This window comes from Capra hircus, unplaced genomic scaffold, assembly GCF_001704415.2.
Source record: "Capra hircus breed San Clemente unplaced genomic scaffold, ASM170441v1, whole genome shotgun sequence".
In the NCBI taxonomy this organism is placed as follows: Eukaryota; Metazoa; Chordata; class Mammalia; order Artiodactyla; family Bovidae; genus Capra; species Capra hircus.
The window spans coordinates 1-19,622 of record NW_017199210.1 but is presented as its reverse complement, the minus strand read 5'-3'; the positions used below and the strand labels follow the sequence as shown (position 1 = coordinate 19,622).

Sequence of the window (19,622 nt, the reverse complement as noted above, 5' to 3'; positions counted from 1 at the left end):
TCGGGAAGATCCCTTGGAGAAGGAAACGGCAACCCACCCCAGTATTCTTGCCTGGAGAATCCTGTGGACAGAGGAGCCTGGTGGGCTACAGTCCATGGGTCACAGAGTCAGATACAACTGAGCGACTTCACTTTCTTTCTTTCTTTCTGCTCTCAGTGGAATGTAAGCTCCATGTAATGCTGCCTACCAAGCATCATATTATTATAAGTCATCACAAGTGTATTTGTTAATCATATAAATTATTTTGGCAATTAAAACTCCTACTGAGAATAGTTAATAACAATAGTCCAATTAAAAGTATTTAGGATTTATGATTTAAGAATATTCCATAAGAATATTCCAAAAGATATTCCATAAGAAATCATTTCATAGAGTACATGTACATACACAGAAAGATACTGGAAGAATATAAACAAATGCTTTAACACAAATGTTCTGTACAGACCAACCATATTATATAAGGACTTTTGTTTTTTAATATCCCATTAGCTCATAAAATAAATTGTATACATCAACATATTTCTGAGTTCTACATATGCTATACAAATACATATAAACACAAGAAATAAACTGAAATAAACATATGAAAATATGTTTATGTGACTACTACAACTACATGTGATTTTTATCTCTTTCATGTTCTATTTTCCAAATATTTCAGAGTGATTTTAAGTACCAGCTCCAGAAGTGTCTTTTATTATTCTTCTTAGGCCAACAAAAAATATATATTTTTTTAAACTTTAGTCACAAATATTTTATATTCTCATTAGTTTTTTGTTGGATTTTTACACTAAATTGTATAATAACCCAAGCAAGTTGAAATATCCTCTCAATTTTTTAAGAAAACTCCCCACCATTTTAAGAGTGATAAAACCCATGGTCCAAGAAAGTAATTTATGGAATCTCCAGGATGGCTCAAAACTTGTCACACCCAATGGGATCCTTTTGTGAAGGATACAGACAAATCTGCTCTCTATCGGCATCGAGGATATCTGACTTCAACCCCATTATGTTTGGCTTTGAAATGGTTCAAGTGAGATTTGGGGAGGGTGCAGTCACTGACCATCACCCTGAGATCAGATGGGAGCCGCTTCCAGCCAGTGGAAGGTCCACTGTCTGAATGAGCTCCACTTAAAGCCTCCAAGCCTTGACAAAGTAGAATGTCTACTCGGATAATCCCTGTGCTTCAGGGAATTTTCAAGCACCTGAAGAAGAGCCAAGAGCCCCTCCATCCTTCCTAAAGGTTGGGTTCTGCTTCAAGAGACATGCAGATGCTCAGGGACTCACAGTAAACACTGCATCCTCTTTCCTGACCAATTGCTCCTTCTTAAATTGTTTATAAATCTTTCTTTCTTTGATTGAAACATAAAATGAGGTATAGTTTGCCCTGATGGAGTCTCCAGACATGAGATGAACAGATTCTAAGCCTATAAGACCTACGCTGTTTCTAGCATCACTTTAGCTTCCCAGAGAGGCAAGAGTCAGTCTTTCTAGAGGAGGAGGATGAACTGTGGTTTGCATCAATTACTGCTGAGACTCAGAGTAGTCACTGGATGACGCTGAATGAATTCCCTGGCCTTTTTCTTATGTAGCTATCCTCCCAGATTGCTTCAGAGGGGCCCAGAGTCATCTCACTTGGCCTAGGGAACACGTGAGTCATGAAGGTCCCTGTAGCCTTTAGGGCTCACCCCAGAAACTACCTGGACCCAAATAACTCAGGCGTAGTAGGTTTTTGGATTCTTGCCACCTCTTTCTTAATATCTTCTGCTTTCTGTTAGATCCATACAATTTCTGTCCCTTTACTGAGCCCATCTTTGCATTAAATGTTCCCTTGGTCCTCTAATCTTCTTGAAGAGATCTCTAGTCTTTCCCATTCTGTTCTTTTCCTGTATTTCTTTCAACTGATCACTGAGGAAGGCTTTCTTATCTCTCCTTGCTATTCTTTGGAACTCAGCATTCAAATGGCTATATCTTTCCTTTTCTCCTTTGCTTTTCACTTCTCTTCTTTTCACACCTATTTGTAAGGCCTTCCCAGACAGCCATTTTGCTTTTTTGCATTTCTTTTCCATGGAGATAGTCTTGCTCCCTTCTCCTGTACAATGTCATGAACCTCTGTCCATATTCATCAGCCACTCTGTCTATCAGATCTAGTCCCTTAAATCTATTTCTCATTTCCACTGTATAGTCATAAGGGATTTGATTTAGGTCATACCTGAATGGTCTAGTGGTTTTCCCTACTTTCTTCAATTTAATTCTGAATTTGGCAAGAAGGAGCTCATGATCTGAGCCACAATGAGCTCCTGGTCTTGTTTTTGCTGACTGTATAGAGCTTCTCCATCTTTGGCTGCAAAGAATATAATCACTCTGATTTCAGTGTTGACCATCTGGTGATGTCCATGTGTAGAGTCTTCTCTTGTGTTGTTGGAAGAGGGTGTTTGCCTATGACCAGTGTGTTCTCTTGGCAAAACTCTATTAGCCTTTGTCCTGCTTCATTCTCTACTCCAAGGCCAAATTTGCCTGTTACTCCAGGTGTTTCTTGACTTCCTACTTTTGCATTCCAGTCTCCTATAATGAAAAGGACATCTTTTTTGGGTGTTAGTTCTAAAAGGTCTGGTAGGTCTTCATAGAACCATTCAACTTCAGCTTCTTCATTGTTACTAGTCAGGGCATAGACTTGGATTACCGTGATATGGAATGGTTTGCCTTGGAAACAAACAGAGATCATTCTGTCATTTTTGAGATCACATTCAAGTACTGCATTTCAGACTCTTTTGTTGACTATGATGGCTACTCCATTTCTTCTAAGGGATTCCTGCCCGCATGAGTAGACATAATGGTCATCTGAGTTAAATTCACCCGTTCCAGTCCATTTTAGTTCACTGATTCCTAGAATGTCAACGTTCTGTCTTGCCATCTCCTGTTTGACCACTTCCAATTTGCCTTGATTCATGGACCTGACATTCCAGGTTCCTATGAAATATGGCTCTTCACAGCGTCAGACCTTGCTTCTATCACCAGTCACATCCACAACTGGGCATTGTTTTTGCTTTGGCTCCATCCCTTCATTCTTTCTGAAGTTATTTCTCCACTGATCTCCAGTAGCATATTGGGCACCTACCGACCTGGGGAGTTCCTCTTTCAGTATCCTATCTTTTTGTCTTTTCATACTATTCATGGGGTTTTCAAGGCATGAATACTGAAGTGGTTTGCCATTCCCTTCTCCAGTGGACCACATTCTGTCAGACCTCTCCACCATGACCCATCCATCTTGGGTGGCCCCACATGGCATGGCTTAGTTTCACTGAGTTAGACAAGGTTGTGGTCCATGTGATCAGACTGGCTGTTGGTTACTATGAGTGAAATGACACAGAACATACAAGACATACAAAAGACAGACAGGACGCCACTCTGGCCAGAGGAACAACTGGGCAAACTAATTGCCGTTTATTATTATAAAGCCCTCCTTAGGCAGAATTCCAGACGTAAGAATAAGCCTTTTCAGTACAGTGCAGGTGCATACATGTTATCGTATAGCAAAGGAGAGTGAAATCTCTGTCTACTGAAGAGTCTGCCCAAAGCCCTCATCTCCTTCTTATCTCAAGAAGGGAATGCTCCCTCGTTTGCAAGGGACCATTAAACTCAAGGCTGTGTCCAGACTCTTTGGCAGAACGCCTCGTATGCAAGGACACTCAGCCTGAGCAGAGAGACCCGTTTGCAGGCACATCTCTGCTACCCTATTAACCCTTCAATTGGCTAGTTGTCTGCGATTGTGGTTTCAGTCTGTTTGCCTTCTGATGCCCTCTTACAACATCTTCTGTCTTACTTGGGTTTCTCTTACCTTGGACGTAATTTTTCGTCTCTGGGTGACTTTTTTAATGTTGCCATATATGTCTTCTAGTCCAAAATCATAGATTATTTAGATCAGTTTTGTGACAGTATGTTATAACATCAAAATTAGTACTAGAAATTCAACTGTGAAAAAAACTCACTAGAGATTGGGACAGGAAAAAAAACAAAGGAATGCTCCAGAAATTGTCTTTGGTGCAGAGATCTAATAAAGGTATTTTAAGGAATTGCGTGTGGTTCAAAGGGCTTACCAGATGGTGCTATTGGTAAAGAACCCATCTGCCAATGCAGGAGACATAAAAGATATGGATTCTTCCCCAGGGTGTGGAAGATGCCCTGGAGTGAGGCCTGGCAACCCACTCCAGTATTTATGCCTGGAGAATCCCATAGACAGAGGAGCCTGGTGGGCTACAGTACATAGGGTCACAAATAGACAAGATTGAAGCAATATAACACTTTTGTTTGTGGTTCAAAGTCAAGATTAACAGCAATCTCTTGGCAGCAGGATTTGATGGCATGGGGTTTGAACTTTATTCTTTTCCTGGGAAAGTGAGAAGCAATCATGGTATCCAAATGACAGGAAACATAAATTCTGATCAAGCAGCCTCTCCTTTTCCCATTCATTCAGAATCCTTGCTAAATGGTATAGAATCATAGGAACATTCCCAGTTCACTTGATTCTCATGGAAGCTCTTTTTTCCCCCATATCCTGTATTGGATATGAATTTAGGTCTTAGGGGGGAAAAAATCGTCTTTTTTCTAAATATTCCTTTTGTTGATGAGACCTTAGTGTTAAAGGCTTCGCTCCTTTAGAGAAAGTCAGGAAACCTTGGAAGACTAAGTCATAGAGAAAGAAGCAGTTCTCATCCAGTGCTGAGATCACGCAAGGTAAAAGCAAGGGTGAAAGTCTGTGCCCTCCAGCAGCTGAGTGAATGCTCACAGTGGCCATAAGGAGGTAAACAGAGAGTACATGGACTGCAGCCCAGCAAGCTCCTCTGTCCATGGGATTCTCCAGGCAAGAATACTGGAGTGGGTTGCTATTCCTTTCCCCAGGCTATCTTCAGGACTCAGGGTTGGAACCAGGGGCTCCTGCATTGCAGGCAGATTCTTTACCATCTGAGCCACCAGGGAAGCCCCCTTTTAACTTTCTTTCCCACACAGGTGGCTAGACCATACCTATAAATCCAGACACAAACAGTAACAACCTGGATATTGGGAACAGAGTATCTCATTGTGTTATATTATTCTATAAATATAAACATTCCATAATAAAAATATTTTTGAGTAAAAATACGTTGGATGGAGTGTCAGAGCATTTGATGGCAAATAGTAGGGCAATGTCTTAGAAATGACCTGGAGAATAATTGGAAATCAGCAGTTGTCATGAGCTATAATGGTGTTCACAAAACCAAGAGCAGAAACCCTCTCCACCACCGTTAACACATCATCTGTGTGGCTCAGCAAATAAATAGAGCTCTGGTTTCCAGAAGATATTTAGATGCCATAGATGTTTAGAGGAACGACTTACCATCTGCAAGAACCCCAAGAACCTCTGCTCTAAGGCACAGATCAGAACAGTGATAATTTTCTTTCCATCAAGAGAAAGAAAAGTCACCTCATTACACTATTAGCAGCAAACACATACACATCTGAAATGGTTCATCCCAGCCTCCATCTAATTAATTGTTTCTACAATAAATAAATAATCGAAATTAAATGGAGGAAATTTCTGAGCTAACATCCTGATCCTTTTAATAGCATCCTACTAGCACTATTTCTGTCTCTCTGACTATTTAGCACATGCCTCATTCCTGCAGAGACAACAGCTTCATTGAATGCAGGCTATTACTCCTAGCCTGTACACTGGCTCCGCATCTTGGTATCCAGTTGATTCCATAGTCTGCTCACTTCCCTTGAACCCAAGTCACTCCATGCCCAGTCCAGTCCCTGTAACGTGCTATTCTTAGTATAGTTGCAATGTTCAAAGCAGATACAACAACTTCTGGTGTGAGGAAGAAGGATTGTGACCCTATCCTTTCATCAATGCTGCCTGAGAAATCATTTGCTTATCCAACAGCCCCATCAAGATATTTATCTGGGCAGGGGTTTGAGTTAGATTCTACACCCTATTTCTTTCCTACAACACTACTCAAGCATGTCTGTTTTTTGTTTTGTTTTGTTTCCCCTACTCATATGTGGATCTCTGTATAGCCTAGAGACAAATTTTACATTTTTAAATCACCAATAGCTATCAGGGCTAAAAATAGATGTTGTTAGAATTTAGTTTATACCAAATGGATACTTTTCAAAACGCACTTAAATTTTATGAAAATGATTGCAATTCATATAATTCCTCTTTGGATTCCTCTGAGGCTGAGGGGAGCAGAAAGGTGTTGAAATAATTTTTATCTCCATTCTATTGTATTTTTTAGTTTGAAAAGAATGCCAGAAAAATACTAACAAGACAATAAGAAATAAATTTTCTGCATTTTAGTTACCAATAGCTTCTCAGCACATTGTTCCTGATTTTTTAGAAGTTTTCTCATTTTTTTCATTCACTTCTTTGTAATTTATTTCTTCTTTCTGTAGTAAGCTATCTCTATCTTTATTTGAAAGAACTAGGGAAAACTGAATATTAATACTAATGTAATAGTTGGAAAACTGAAGAGTTCTTGTTGTTGTTGTTGTTTTGCTTTTGTTTTTCGGTTGACATTTTTCTTCACTTGCTTAGCTGCATTTCCTTTTTATTTTCAGTGATCATGATATTGTATTTTTGGAAGGTAAGAATTAAGAAAATAAACATAGTAGATCCTAAATATAATGTGTGGAGCATTATGCGCTTTGTAAAGGCATATGTAGGAGAAGTGAGTGTTCTGTTTGGTATTTTCACCTCTGCATGTAAGGATAGGGGCAATGTGTGCTGCTCCAAAGACTCTCACCTCATCTGGACATTTCTGTTGGTCCAACTAGTGTGAGAGCGTTAGTAACTAGGTTTCCTCAACAGTTATTAGATTCCATCATATTCTCAGCAATGAAGATATTTGAGGGGAAAGAATCGCTCTGAGTCTGGGTGATTGGGGATTTTTATCACTAATAGGGACATGGTGAAATGGAGCTTTTTAAAAAAGGTACTAAAATAAAAATCATGTCGAAGAACGGAAGGATAGCACCCCCAAATTCTGCACATTTTTTAGCATCTTTGGATGATGGTCAGATAGTCTAACCATGTCTGGAAGCTTTACTTTTTAATCTATTTTCTGTTTTAGATGGAAATTTAACTTTTGAGGCAAAACTTTCTCCTGCCGATGATCCTGCACATAGCAGCTTTCACTTCTTTATTTCTCAAGCTGTAGATGAGAGGATTCAACATGGGAATCACTGCTGTGTAGAACTGCCACCACTTTATTGAGATCCAGAGAAAAAACTGCGCCTGGCCTCACGTAGATAAAGAAGAGAGTCCCATACAAGACGGAGACAGCTGTGAGATGGGAAGAGCAGGTGGAAAAGGCCCTGTGCCTCCCATGAGCAGAGCGGATGCTCAGGATAGAGATGAGAATGTAAAAATAGGAGATTAATATAGTCAGGCTGCTGACGACAAGTACAGATCCAGCCACGATGAAAACTAGCAATTTATTGATCTGCGTGTCAGCACATACCAGAGAGAGAAGCGGGCACATGTCACAGAAGAAGTGATTGATAATGTTGGAACCACAAAAGGGAAGTCGAAAAGCAGCTGTTGTGTGGGTCATGGTGTTCAGAAATCCAACAGCGCAGGGTCCGACCACTAGCTGTATGCAGAGCCTGTGGGACGTGACAACTGACTACAGCAGTGGGTTACAGATGGCCACGTAGCGGTCATAAGCCATGGATGCCACGAGAAGGCACTCGATGGCCACAAAGAACCCAAAGAACCACTGCTGCAAGGCGCAGCCCAGGAAAGAAATGGCTTTCCTTTCAGCGAAGAAGTCTCTGAGCATCTTGGGGCCAACCACGGATGAAAGGCAGACATCCACAAAGGACAGGTGACTGAGAAAGAAGCACCTCGGTGTGTGCAGGCGGGAATCCATCCGGATGAGGGTAACCATGCCCAGGTTTCCCGCCGTGGTAACAAGGTGAAAAAGAAGGAGGAGCAAGAAGAGGAAGCCTTGCGCATGCGGATGGCACTTAAAGCCTGTGAAAATAAACTCCGTGACCCTGGTATAGTTTTCACCAGCCATTGGTTACTTCAGTCACTAGAGTGAGGGAAAAAAAAAAGAAAGAAATTGATAGTGCACAAAGCTTTAAATTCCTTAAAAGCATAACATTATAGATATGAAAAGAAATGGCAGGTTTTCAGTTTAGGAACGTTGGCATAAAAAAGCTAGAATAAAACGCCAGCAAATCAAATACAGTTCTAAAGAGCAATACGGCTTAAATGCTTTAGAGAGAAAATTCGGGTTTAACTAAGAGTTTGTTCGACATTAGAAAACCTATAAAATATTTTAAATGTTGGTCAGTCTTATTTTCCCATAAATCCATTTAACTCATCTTGAACATTCGAAGATAAATAGAGAAGCAGAAATAGGTTTAAAAAGTGAATTAAACTTACATGTCAGTGAGTTCCTTTCTTCTTTAGAGAATTAATACTGGAGTACAAACTGTGCTCTTTTTTCAGCATGCATTTCATCGTCCCACCCAGACCTGTGCCTTTGCATAGAGAGGAAGGCTGACTGTCTAGCAGTCACTTGGTTGTATTCTTAGTTTTTCCTCCAAGGAAGTAGGAAGATCACTCTGAAAAAAAAAAAATTTTTCCACATGAATTAACGTTTTCAGAAGTAGTTACATCATTTTTTGTTCTGGGAGAATTTGTTTCCCTAAAGTATGCCATACCTTGGGAATTTTATTAAGAGGAGAGGAAATTAAAATGTTCTTGCTGCCTCTAAATGCTTTTAAAAATCCTCTGGGATCAAAATATTTGTTTTCTGTGTTTGACTCCTTTTCTTACCTCCTTCTTTAGCTATTTACAGAGTAAACTTCAGTGTAATGATGACTCAATTTCTGGAACTGTTTATCTAAAGTTCATTATAGTAGAGAATTTTCCACAGGATACCTTATTTGACATTGTGATCATTTTAGTTAGTGTCTTTTTCCAATACGGACAAAAAAAAATCACTGAGAATCAAAATGTGTGAAGAATCTCTATTATATTTATACAGGGTTTTCCATGAGAAATTGAGAGATGTTTCACTGACAAAGGCAAATCTAATGCTGCACTGGAGCTTTACCAATCGTTTTGCCGGTTTCTAGTGAGATTGAGCAACTTTGCAATCTTTACAGGACATTTACATAACCAGTGGTTGGTTACTCAAGTGTTTGCCCACATTTTTTCACCAGATTCCCTGATTTGTTAAATATATATATATATAAATCATTATTATTCATGGATTTCAGGTATACCAGCTATATTCACTGTAAATACATCTTTCCTTGGTGTGTCTTACATGTTTATGCTCTTAAAGGCAAGCCTATGGTCTCAATTTTAATATGGTTTAGAGAATCAATATTTTCCTTTATGTTTAGTATTTTTGTAGCTTTTTTTTTACATTTGTAACCACATATCACAGAGATCCTCTCCCATATTTTTTCTAAATATTTTAATTCCTTGCCTTTCACATCTTGATTTCCAAATCATCTTGAGATGACCTTAGTATGTGTTGTGAGGTAAGGGTAAATGACCACTTTTTTCCCATGCAGACATTCAATGGATCCAATACCATTTTTTCAAATCTTTTCTCTCCTCAGTATCAGTCAATTCAGTTCAGTCGCTCAGTCGTCTCCGACTCTTTGCGACCCCATGAATTGCAGCATGCCAGGCCTCCCTGTCCATCACCAACTCCCAGAGTTCACTCAGATTCACGTCCATCAAGTCAGTGATGCCATCCAGCCATCTCATCCTCTGTGGTCCCCTTCTTCTCCTGCCCCCAATCCCTCCCAGCATCAGAGTCTTTTCCAATGAGTCAACTCTTCGCATGAATTGGCCAAAGTACTGGAGTTTCAGCTTTAACATCATTCCTTCCAAAGAACACCCAGGACTGATCTCCTTCAGAATGGACTGGTTGGATCTCCTTGCAGTCCAAGGGACTTTCAAGAGTCTTCTCCAACACCACAGTGCAAAAGCATCAATTCTTTGGTGCTCAGCTTTCCTCACAATCCAACCTTCATATCCATACATGACCACAGGAAAAACCATAGCCTTGACAAGACCTTTGTTGGCAAAGTAATGTCTCTGCTTTTGAATATGCTGTCTAGGTTGGTCATAACTTTCCTTCCAGGGAGTAAGCATCTTTTAATTTCATGGCTACAATCACCATCTGCAGTGATTATGGAGCCCCTCAAAATAAAGTCTGGCACTGTTTCCACTGTTTCCCCATCTATTTCCCATGAAGTGATGGGACCAGATGCCATGATCTTCGTTTTCTGAATGTTGAGCTTTAAGCCAACTTTATCACTCTCCTCTTTCACTTTCATCAAGAGGCTTTTTAGCTCCTCTTCACTCTCTGCCATATGGGTGGTGTCATCTGCATATCTGAGGTTATTGATATTGTGCTTCTTCCAGCCCAGCGTTTCTCATGATGTACTGTGCATATAAGTTAAATAAGCAGGTTGACAATAGACAGCTTTGACATACTCCTTTTCCTATTTAGAACCAGTCTGTTGCTCTATGTCCAGTTCTAACATATACTGCAGTGTAATTAACCAACAGAGTCACGAAAACTGGCAGAAAGCATAACAAAAAATACGTAAAACAAAAATTCTAGGATATTACTAACTACTTTTATCCTTCAAAGTTACTGAACTAAAATTAAATGCATTTTTTGTTGTTCTTTATTTTTTAATTGAAATTTAAATACAGTTTTTTAAAATATAAATTTATTTATTTTAATTGGAGGTTAATTACTTTACAATATTGTATTGGTTTTGCCATACATCAACATGAATCCGCCACAGGTATACACGTGTTCCCCTCCTGAACCCCCCGCCCTCCTCCCTCCCCATCCCATCCCATCCCATCCCTCTGGTACATCTCAGTGCACCAGCTCCAAGCATCCAGTATCATATATAGAATCTGGACTGGTGATTCATTTCATATATGATATGATACATGTTTCAATGCCATTCTCCCAAATCATCCCACCCTCACCCTCATAAATACATATTAAAGAAAGTCTTTAAGGATGACAAAGTGTAGATCTCAATAAGTCTTATACTAGTACAAAACATCATTTATTCCCCCATTTTTTGATTGGTTGCCATGTTCCAGAAAACAGAACACAAAAATATGGCTGAAGGAATATTGTAACTGGAGAAAATAAAACCATGAGACCAAATTATGGAGTCACAAGTAATGCATTGACTCTTCATGGCTGTTGGTGCATTATCTGTAAATATAGAACTAATATCCTGCTTATGTCACAAAGATCAATACATTATAACAATAATAGCTAATACTTTATTAAAGAACATGGAGGCATTCTGTACTCCATACGCACAAAGCATATCATCACAGCAGCAAAATCCCAATAAGTTCTTACTGTGACTAAAGAGTATAGAGGATATAAAAGGCCTTGGGAATAAACCTACGCCAAACATGAAGGTAATATTAGAGAGTGCTATGGTTACATACTTCCTCAATATCTCACTTTTTCAGGTTTACTGACATATAATTAACATATTTTATTAGCCCAAGGTATACAGCATAATGATTCAATATTTGTGTATATTGCCAAATGATTGCCCCATTTAGCTTATCATCACCTAACAGAGTTCTGAATTTTATTTCTCATCATGAGAATGATTAAAATTTCCTTTCTCAGCAACTTACAAATATAAAATACAGTATTGTTAGCTATAGAAACTATGCTATATTTTACAGCCCTGGAACATATTTATCTTATAATTGAAAGCGTTAAACTTTGACCTTAATACATTTTTTAACAGTCTATGTTTAAAGAGTCAAGGTCAAGATTACAGACGAGAGATCTCAACACACTGTAAGAAAAACGAAAGTACTGCTAAGTCACTGCTATGATTACATTTACTCAGGACTTAACAAAGAACTTCTGATATCCTAGTCATAAAATTTTTTATATGAATAAGAATATTTTTAAGTCTTAGGATTCCATAATCTACTCTTTTGAGTTTAAAGTTCTAAAATCCATCCCTACTGAATCAGAAATGAGAAAAACAAAGTGAGAAAATTATAACCCAAGACATTGTATGACTTGTCAATGACCCAAAATCTCAACATAAAATAAAGATCCAGTACTCTTGCCTGGAAAATCTCATGGACGGAGGAGCCTGGTAGGCTGCAGTCCATGGGGTCGCTAGGAGTCAGACACGATTGAGCGACTTCACTTTCGCTTTTCACTTTCATGCATTGGAGAAGGAAATGGCAACCCACTCTAGTGTTCTTGCCTGGAGAATCCCAGGGACGGGGGAGCCTGGTAGGCTGCCCCCTATGGGGTAGCACAGAGTCGGACAGGATTGAAGCAACTTAGCAGCAGCAGCAGCAGCATACCCAGCCCACGTGGTTATGTCTTGCATACTGATTACTCTCGATCTGTAGTATAAATGGTGTTCCAGTTAATTTACCCATAAGAAACTTCTTCCTTTCATATGTCCTTCTGAATGATTCTTTTACTTCCCTGTTTCTCAGGCTATAGATAAGTGGGTTCAACATGGGGATCAGGGCTGTGCAGAACACAAAAACCACTTTATTAATATCCAAGGAGAAACTGGAGCTTGGATGTACATAGATGAAGAAGAGTACCCCATAAAGGATGGAGACAGCAGTCAGGTGTGAAGAGCAGGTGGAGAAGGCCTTCCACCTCCTGTCAGCAGACGGAACCTCAGGACAGTGACAACAACTAAACGTAGGAGGCCAAGGTGATCCGGCCACTGAGTACTCCTGGAGCTCCAGCCAGGAGAAAAGTAAAACTTCATGGACCCACGTGTCTGCACATGCCAGGGAGAGAACCGGAAGAAGGTCACAGAAGAAGGGACTGATGATTTTTGGACCACAGTAAGGCAGGCAAAAGGTGAAAGTTGTGTGGATCATGGTGCTTATAAGGCCCTCGATATAAGGAGCTTCCACCAGCTGCCCACAGACTCACTGAGATATAATGAGTGTGTAAAATAGGGGCTTACAGATGGCCATATGCCAGTCATATGCCACGGAAGCCAGGAGGAAACACTCAGTCACTACACACTGACCAAAAAAAACAGATCTGGGCAGCACAATCAAAGAAAGAGATGACTTTTTTCTCCACAAAGATGTCAGTTAACATCTTGGGACCAATGACAGAAGAGGAATAGACATCCACAAAGGACAAGGGGCTGAGAAAAAAGTTCACGGGGCTGTGCAGTCGAGAATCCATCCAAATGAGAGTGATCATCCCGAAGTTTCCCAGAAAAGTGGCCACATAGACCAAGAGAAATATCACAAAAAGAACAACCTGGAGCTGGAGGCGATTTGTCGAGCCCACGGAAACAAACTCAGTCACCAGAGTTTCATTTTCCATAATCCATTTCTCTGATCTAATCTGTAATGAGAATGAGAGAGATCTTTCTTTGGAGTCCATTCATAATTGGGTTTCCTCATTTTAAAAATGAATGAATCTTTTATCTTTTTTACATTTACAGGGTAGATCGACAGACAACACTCCTGACTTCTGCCTCTGAGTGGTCATCATCCGCTTATTGTTTGCATGATATTAAGTCACTAAACCTCAGTTTCTTCTTGATTAAAACAGATTTTTAGGTGTAGAAGTAGCTTTTGGAGATTCTCTAAAGCAATTCCTCTAACTGTGTCAGATAACATTGCTAAAAATCCCTGCCTTTGAACCAAGGATATTTTAAGACATGTTTCACAGATAAGGTATCATGTGCATTTAATGAATTCAGGCTGATAGTTCTCACTCTCACCCTAGATAAAGGCTGTAAGAAATATAAGTTGCTTGCTAACTGCTTCAGATTCTGGGGAAAAAAAAGTCAGTGTGTTGTCTAAAAGATAACTTCTGAAGTCTAAGAAGGAATGCAAGCTCAGACAAATGAAGTTGGCTTTCGAACAGAGTTCAAAGTCCTTAGCAGTATCTACCCTGTGATGCCTTCTCCAAAACCCCTATATCCCTCATATTATTAACGCACACGCTGATTACTTTATCAACCTCCATTCTTTTTTCAGCCCATCAGAGAGACGAGTTCTTAAACATTCAATAGGTGCTGTAATCAATTGTGACATCAGAATCTGGGAGAGAAGAATGATATCTTCAGCAAGAAAATGACACACCTGGGCATTTATCCCCCTAAAAACCTATGTTGACAGAAAAACCTGGACGACTCTATTCATAGAAGCAGTATTCATGATGATCAAACACTTGAAATAACAAAAATAATTGAGCAAACTGTGGTATATCCATACCACAGAATACTATTCGGTAATAAAGAGGAGCAAAGTATGGCACAGGCAACAACCTGGCTGAGTGTCAAGAGTGGAGCTGATAAAAAGGAAAACAATCTGAAAAGGTCACGCACTCTATGAGTCCATTTATACAACACACTCAGATGGCAGAAATTTAGAGATGGAGAAGAGGTTGCCTGGGATTAAGAATGTTGGGAAGGAGGATGGTGGCGTTACTATAAAAGGATAACACACAGGAGATCTTTGTGGAGATGGAATAGTTTTGTATCCTGATTGTGCTGGTGATTAAACAAATCTACATGAGTGCCAAAACAATACGAAACTATACGCATAACATAGCGATGTCAATTTCCTGGGTTTTTGTATTGCACTATAGTAGTAAACTGGGGTAACTGACAGAAAGATACACGAGACTTCTCTGTACTATCTTTGAAGCTTCCTGTGAATATTTATTTCAAAATAAAAAGGTTTTAGAAAAAAATGAATAGAAAGTTAGAGGAAAGGGAAGTGAGTATAGCACTATAGAAAAAGAAAAACTTAAGAAGGGAGATACACATTTTGGACATGGAAATAATCATGGTGTTCCAGCCACACAATCACCCAGAAATATTGAGTGTGTGCAGGAGATGTGTTGACAGAAAATGAATGCCAGTGTTCCCTGGTAAGTCGCCTTGAAAAGGATTTTACTTAACAGGAAATTAACAAAATAAAGGCAACAGACCTCCTGTGGTCTCAGAGGCAATGGAGCTCAGAAAAGACAAGACCTGGTGGGGTGGAATTTCACATTAGTCAAAAATATCATACCTAAGTAGTGAAATGTTTCTTTGTAAACACAGAAATCATTTCAGGTCATTTATACTTATGTTCACTTTCACTCAAAGATGGAAACAAAGCATTTTAAGTGTCAAAATAAAGGTGATTAAAAAAAATCTGTGAAGATGTAACTAGAATATGCTCATCTGTGTTATCCCAGTATATGTAATGTGAAGAAATTAAGACCCAGAGAAGCCAACAGAGGTCTCATCATTTTAACATTCTATGAGCCCATACGTCTTAAAGCACATTCAGCATCTCTATGCCAAATACAAAATTCAAACAAAATGTACATTCAAGTTAGGTTATTTAAACCAAAAGACAAAGATGAAACATTCTATTTCTACCAAATTATCCCTCATAATAAGCTTAAAGATAATGCTTTCCTAAGCTTCTAAACTCACCTTCCACGTCTGGCTTCCTGATGGCAATTTGGGAAATTTCCTAAAAAGGAAAAGAAAAAATGCCTTACTGTGACAACCTAGAGGGGTGGGATGAGGTGGGAGGTGGAGGAAGGTTCAAAAGGGAGGGGACATATGTATACCTATGGCTCATGTTGATGTATGACAGTAACCAACAGAACATTGTAAAGCAATTATCTTTCAATTAAAAATGAATAAATTAAAAACAGACATGACCAAAACTAATTAGTTATGTCAAAATTAATTATGAAATTAACATTCTCTCATATGAATTACTCTACAAATGTAGACATGCCATTTTTCTCTCGGCTTCTTCATGTTGACTAGGAGGATAGATAATATTCTGATACCATCTCAAAACTTGGATCTTCTTAATAGTACTTTAGTGAATTCATTGACTCAACTCTGCACAACCCTCACCAGAGGATTTTCTAAAGAGCTGTTGTGTAAATTACCAATAACTCCTACAGGGAAATGGAAGCTCAGGAGATCAGGCTTATAGAGAAGATATTAAAGTTATTTTATGAGAAAATAATTTTGGGACTTTGAATCAAATGTACTTGCACCAATTAAAACTACACCTCCATTTGTAACCATCTGCCTCTGAAATTCCAACTCTGAACCTTCAACTACAACATAATTATCACCAGTCCTTGACACTGTGCAGTCTGAGAATGTAAGATAAAGTCCTGCTTCAGAGAGGTTACAATCAGAAAGGGAGTCTGAGTCCACAGCAGCACTAAGGACCCCAAAACTGCTTCACAAGCTAAACTACACAGGTTGGGATCATTGTAACAGAAGTTTTGGAGATAGTCTCTTGGACATAAGCAATCTCAAAAGGTGACTAAGATATTCAGTTCAGTTTAGTTCAGGCATTCCGTCATCTCTGAATCTTTGTGACCCCATGAATCACAGCATGCCAACTCCCAGAGTTCACTCAAACTCTGGTCCATCAAGTCAGTGATGCCATCCAGCCATCTCATCCTCTGTCGTCCCCTTCTCCTCCTGCCCCCAATCCCTCTCAGCATCAGGGTCTTTTCCAATGAGTCAATTCTTCGCATCAGGTGGCCAAACTATTGGAGTTTCAGCTTAATTTTTTAATACAAATTTATTTATTTTAATTGGAGGTTAATTACTTCACAATACTGTATTGATTCTGCCATACAACAACACTGAAACATGTATAATATCATCTATGGAGTTTCAGCTTTAGCATCAGTCCTTCCAATGAACACTCAGGACTGATATCCTTTAGGATGGACCAGTTGGATCTTCTTGCAGTCCCAAGGGACGCTCAGGAGCCTTCTCCAACACCACAGTTCAAAAGCATCAATTCTTCGGAGCTCAGCTTTCTTCACAGTCTAACTCTCACATCCATACATGACCACTGGAAAAACCATAGCCTTGACTAGATGGACCTTTGTTGGCAAAGTAATGTCTCCGGTTTTTAATATGCTATCTAGGTTAGTCATAACTTTCCTTCCAAGGAGTAAGCATCTTTTAATTTCATGGCTGCCGTCACCATCTGCAGTGATTTTGGAGCCCCCCAAAAATAAGGTCTGACACTGTTTCCACTGTTTCCTCATCTATTTCCCATGAAGTGATGGGACCAGATGCCATGTTCTTTGTTTTCTGAATGCTGAGCTTTAAGCCAACTTTTTCGCTCTCCTCTTTCACTTTCATCGAGGCTTTTTAGTTCCTCTTCACTTTCAGCCATAAGGGTGGTGTCATCTGCATATCTGAGGTTACTGATACTTCTTCTGGCAGTCTTGATTCCAGCTTGTGCTTCTTTCAGCCCAGTGTTCCTCATGATGTACTCTGCATATAAGTTTAAAAAGCAGGGTGACAATATGCAGCCTTGACGTACTCCTTTTCCTATTTGGAACCAGTCTGTTGCTCCATGTCCAGTTCTAACTGTTGCTTTCTGACCTGCATATAGGTTTCTCACCATCATGATTATTTGTTGTGGCGGCTAAGAGGAGCTACTCCACGTCCGAGGACGGGGGTGGTAGATGAGAGGAACCACCCCATGTCCAAGGAGCAGTGGCTGCATGGGTGCAGGAGGGCCGAGAGGAGCTACTCCACGTTCAAAGTCAGGGGGTGACTCGCCCAAGGTAAGGACCAGCGGCTGTGCTTTGCTGATGCAGCCATGAAGAGATACCCCACTTCCAAGGTAAGAGAAACCCAAGTAAGATGGTAGGTATTGCGAGTGAGCATCAGAAGGCAGACACATTGAGACCATAATCACAGACAACTAGCCAATCTGATCACACAGACCACAGCCTTGTCTAACTCAATGAAACTAAGCCATGCCCGAGGGGCAACCCAAGACGGGCGGGTCATGGTGGAGAGGTCTGACAGAATGTGGTCCACTGGAGAAAGGAATGGCAAACCACTTCAGTTCTGCCTTGAGAACCCCATGAACAGTATGATTAAGGTATAGGTAAGTAAAAGTAAGGTGGACTGATGGTATCTAAGCAGCAGAGGAGTGCTAAAATTTGGACAACATCTTTGAAAGACAAAATCAGTACACACTGTATATATGAAAATTTCAAAAATAAAAAATAGGATTGGACTCAAACTTCAAAGCATTTTAACATTTAGAGTAAAAATTCTTACTCTAAGCAATGAAGGATCTTTCGAGGTATTACAGAAAACAGATAACATCTATTCACATAGGTGTTGCCCCAGGACATTCATCCTGTCATTAGAGATGCATACTAGGCATCCTTCAAGAGGATGCACTGGTCACAGCAAACACCCTCTTCCAACAACAAAAGAGGAGACCCTACACACGGACGTCACCAGATGCTCTACCAAAATCAGACTGATTATATTCTTTGCAGCCAAAGATGGAGAAGCTCTATACAGTCAGCAAAAAACAAGACCGGAAGCTGACTCTGGCTCAGATCATGACTCATTATTGTCAAATCCAGACTTAAATGAAGAAAGTAGAGAAAACCACTAGACCATTCAGGTATGACCTAAATCAAATCCCTTATGAGTATACAGTGGAAGTGAGAAATAGATTTAAAGGATTATATCCGATAGACAGAGTGCCTGAAGAACTGTGGATGGAAGTTCATGACTTTGTATAGGAGGCAGGATCAAGAACATCCTCAAGAAAAGAAATGCAAAAGGCAAGATGGTTGTCTGAGGAGGCCTTACAAATAGCTATGAAAGAGAAAGTGAAAGTGAAGTTGCTCAGTCATGTCCAACTCTTGTGACCCCATGGTCTGTAGCCTACCAGGCTCCTCTGTCCATGGGATTTTCCAGGCAATAGTACTGGAGTGGATTGCCGTTTCCTTCTCCAGGGGATCTTCCGAATCCAGGGATTGAACCGGGTCTCCCGCATTGTAGATAGACGCTTTACCGTCTGAGCCACCACTGTGAAAAGAGAAGCGAAAGGCAAAGGAGAAAAGGAAGATACACCCATTTGAATGCAGAGTTCCAAAGAATTGCAAAGAGAAATAAGAAAGCTTTCTTCAGTGATCAATGCAAATAAATAGAGGAAAACAACAAAATGGGAAGACTAGAGATCCTTCACAGAGAAGCAATGGCAACCCACTCCAGTACTGTTGCCTGGCAAATCTCATGGACAGGAGCACCTGGTAGGCTGCAATCCATGGGGTCAGTAATAGTTAGACAGGACTGAGCGACTTCACTTTCACTTTTCACTTCCCTGCATTGGAGAAGAAAATGGCAACCCACTCCAGTGTTCTTGCCTGGAGAATCCCAGGGACAGGGGAGCCTGGTGGGCTGCCATCTATTTGGTCGCACAGAGTCGGACACGACTGAAGCGACTTAGCAGCAAGCAGCAGCAGCAGAGATCTCTTCAAGAAAATTAAATATACCAAAGAACATTTCATGCAAAGATGGGCACAATAGAGGACCGAAATGGTACGGACCTAAGAGAAGCAGAAGATATTAAGAAGGGGTGGCAAGAATACACAGAAGAGCTGCACAAAAAAAAATCTTTATGACTCAGATAATCATGATGGTGTGATCACTCACTTAGAGCAAGACATCCTGGAATGTGAAGTTAAGTGGGCCTTAGGAAGCATCACTGTGAACAAAGCTAG

The 19,622-nt window shown here is 40.0% G+C and overlaps 2 pseudogenes; both read right to left on the bottom strand.

Annotated features, from left to right (window-relative positions):
* Positions 1-7,120: 7,120 nt before the first annotated feature.
* On the bottom strand, positions 7,121-8,063 carry LOC108635034 (annotated as a pseudogene).
* A 4,316-nt stretch (positions 8,064-12,379) lies between these two features.
* LOC108635033 lies at positions 12,380-13,406 on the bottom strand (annotated as a pseudogene).
* Positions 13,407-19,622: the final 6,216 nt, after the last annotated feature.